Below are 4011 nucleotides of genomic sequence, written 5' to 3'. Positions count from 1 at the left end.
GATCTGGGTATCATTGTAGACAATACGATGAAACCTTCCGCCCAATATGTGGTGGCGGCCAAAAAAGCAAACAAGATGCTAGGAATTATTAAGAAAGGGATGGTTAACAAGACTAAAGAATGGGGAAGGGGTAAAACGCGGATCTGACGGACCTCGCGGATCTAAAACCGCACGTCCTTAAAAATCTGAGGTCCATGTCCGTGCCACTCGTAGTTTCTGTCTCTTACAGACCTCTATGACATTTTAGCTGTGACGGATCTGTCTCGGCAAAGGAAGGGAAAAGTATTAGGATCCGTCAGCGCTACAATGTCATAGAGGTCTGTCAGAGCCAGAGACTAGTGCTGGAGCGGCAGAGCAGAGGCCTTATTATGTATAGGTTTAAGTCTGCCGGATCTTATTGTAGTTTAAAGTAAGGGTCCACTATAGTGAATCAGGCTTCCTGGATCGCAAATTGAAGGTCTCTTTCAGGAGATCCAGAAAACCCGGCACTTAACAGGGCTGTTTAACCGTTTTGCGCTCTGCTTATCCTTTAAGCCCGACATAGTATTTGCCGTCATTGAGACCCTGGAGCTTGTAGCCTCTCTGGAGTTCGGGGGTTAAGAGGTAACTTGTGATCTTCGTGGGGAGACTGCTGTTAAACATTCCCGTACTGCTTTCCAGACTGAGCTGCACAATTAACGCTCTGGCATAGTCCAGGAGGTCCCAGGGGGGGAAAAGTTAAGGATAAATCTTGGGCCTGGCATCTGTGTGATTCAGATTGTACAAACAACTCTTCACATACTAATCTTACCCTTTCTTTCTGTCACCTCTCTCACCTTTTCTCTTCTCTCTTATGGTTCCCCTTCCTCCTTTTCTTTGTCTTAGGTTTTCTCATTCATGATTCTCTGGTTTTCCCTCCAGCGTGCTGGACTTTTCCTTCTGGCCTTTTAATTTTTTTTCTGTGTTTATAATCTCTGGCCTGTCAGAGCCAGAGACTAGTGCTGGAGCGGCTCTAAAACGAATCCTTTAAACTGGTTTCCTAAAATCTGAGCTCCGCGCTACTTTTGGTCTCTGGCTCTGACAGACCTCTATGACATTTTAGCGCCGACGGAACCTAATACTTTCCCCTCCCTATGCTGAGACGGATCCGTCGGCGTTAAAATGTCATAGAGGTCTGTAAGAGACAGAAACTACGAGTGGCACGGACACGGGCCTCAGATTTTTAAGGACGTGCGGTTTTAGATCCGCGAGGTCCGTCAGGTCGGCGTTTTACCCCTTCCCTAAAGCAGTGGTTCCAAACCCTGTCCTGGAGGAACACCAGGCCAATTGGGTTTTCAGGCTAGCCCTAATGAATATGCATGAAGCAAATTTGCATGCCTATCACTTCCATCATATGCAAATCTCTCTCATGCATATTCATTAGGGCTAGCCTGAAAACCCGATTGGCCTGGTGTTCCTCCAGGACAGGGTTGGGAATCACTGCCCTAAAGAATGTCATAATGCCCCTGAATCGCTCCATGGTGCAACCTCATCTTGAGTATTGCGTTCAATTCTGGTCTCCTTATCTCAAGAAAGATATAGTGGCGCTAGAAAAGGTTCAAAGAAGTGCGACCAAGATGGTAAAAGGGATGGAACTCCTCTCGTAAGAGGAAAGACTAAAAAGGTTAAGAACATAAGCCTTACTGGGTCCATCAAGCCCAGAAGCCCGTTCTCAAAGTGGCTTCCCCCGTGTCTTTCTCAATAACAGATTATGGACTTTTCCTCCAGGAACTCGTCCAAACCTTTCTTAAAACCAGCTACTCTATTCGCTCTTACTACATTCCAATGCGTTCCAGAGCTTAACTATTCTCTGAGTGGAAAAAAAACTTTCCTTCTATTGGTTTTAAAAGTATTTCCCTGCACTTCAGGACTCTTCAGTTTGGAAAAGCGACGGCTGAGGTAAGATTTGATTGAAGTCTATAAAATCCTGAGTGGAGTAGAACAGGTAACATAGAAACATGATGGCAGATAAAAGCCAAATGGCCCATCTAGTCTGCCCATCCGCAGTAACCATTATCTCTTTCTCTCTCTGAGAGATCCCACGTACCTATCCCAGGCCCTTTTGAATTCAGACACAGTCTCTGTCTCCACCACCTCTTCTGGGAGACTGTTCCACGCATCTATCACCCTTTCTGTAAAAAAGTATTTCCTTAGATTACTTCGGAGCTTATCACCTCTTAACTTCATCCTTTGCCCTCTCATTCCAGAGCTTCCTTTCAAATGAAAGAGACTCGACTCATGCATGTTTACACGTGGATTGATAATTTTTACTGCACCAAGATTTACAACGACTAGAGGACACACGATGAAGTTACAGGGAAATACTTTTAAAACCAATAGGATGAAATATTTTTTCACTCAGAGAATAGTTAAGCTCTGGAATGCGTTGCCAGAGGTTGTGGTAAGAGCGGATAGCGTAGCTGGTTTTAAGAAAGGTTTGGACAAGTTCCTGGAGGAAAAGTCCATCGTCTGTTATTGAGACAGACATGGGGGAAGCCACTGCTTGCCCTGAATCGGTAGCATGGGATGTTGCTACTCCTTGGGTTTTGGCCAAGAACTCCAGCTCAGCAGCCTTCCCCTCCACTGACACAACGGGAGATGAGTTAAAGCCATCTCCTACAGCCACAGGACTAGTCTGGTGATAAGAATTGTGTGATTTTTGCCACCCTTATTGCAAGAATGAACCTCTGGCAGTAGGAGATGAGAGTTGTTGTTTTTAAGGTGTCTGTTGCTGCTTTGGGGGTGGCCTAGGGTTACCATATGGCTCCAGAAAAAAAGAGGAGGGATTGAAACATCCGAGTTTTACTTCCATTGCTTTCAATGGAAGTAAAACCCGGATGTCTCAATCCGTCCTCCTTTTTCTGGATCCATATTAAAACTCTACTTCAGGGATCTCAAAGTCCCTTCTTGAAGGCCGCAATCCAGTCGGGTTTTCAGGATTTCCCCAATGAATATGCATTGAAAGCAGTGCATGCACATAGATCTCATGCATATTCACTGGGGAAATCCTGAAAACCCGACTGGATTGCGGCCCTCGAGGAGGGACTTCGAGACCCCTGCTCTACTTGGTGCTGTAGTCATAGAATTGAGGGAGGCCAGGTCTAAAGTTTGCCTTTCAAAAATCAAATCCCTCGGCAGCTTTGAGGAAGTCAGGAAATCAACCCTGCCCTTGGGGGACCCCCAGCCAGTCAGGCTTTCAGGATATCCCTAATGAATATGCATCAATATGCAAATAGGACACTCAACATACTCCAAAGCTATACCTCTTACAAAAAAACAGAAGCAGCTTAACTCAATTTATGAAATATTTCCCCTATTACCATAAATACATTTTCATATGTTATAAATATGCTTATTCCCCACTCATACAATCCAACAATTCATTATCCAACATCTTAGAAAACCTGGACCATCAGTCCTTCAGCGTTCAGTCCTGCAACGTCCAGTCTTTTAAAATATTGTTGAAAATTTCATTCTCCTTGGACTTAACTCCTGTGTAGATGAAACCATGTCACTTCAAGGTCATCATCGATGACCAAATGATATTCAGCCAGCTCAACGCAATCTTGCGTTTCCCTATAAAGGCGTCCTCAGGAGCTGAAGCCGCTTCAGGTTTTCACACCTATCCATGAATTAAACAATCATATCTAATCTTTTGGTTGTTACCCATTACTTTATCATACAATAACATCTTTATAAGTACCTGTAATGCTTTGTGCTTATCATACTCCCCTCCTACAGGGCTCAGTCTAATATTTTAATTAGAGTGCCATAATGTATTTTTAATAGACAAGAGGCAAAGATAATACAGGCTTGCCACCTGTTTAACAGATAACACAGTACTAATAAGTGACTCCACATTTATTAGTGCAGTTATCTGTTAAATAGATGACAAGGCTATATTATCTCAGTCTCTTGTCTATTAAAAATACATTACAGTGCTCTAATAATCCTTAAGCGAAGGAGGGCGAAGAGATTAAAGACACCAGGTGG

The sequence above is a fragment of the Geotrypetes seraphini genome, chromosome 8 (genome assembly GCF_902459505.1).
Source record: "Geotrypetes seraphini chromosome 8, aGeoSer1.1, whole genome shotgun sequence".
Classification (NCBI taxonomy): domain Eukaryota; kingdom Metazoa; phylum Chordata; class Amphibia; order Gymnophiona; family Dermophiidae; genus Geotrypetes; species Geotrypetes seraphini.
Note: the sequence above shows the minus strand (reverse complement) of the source record.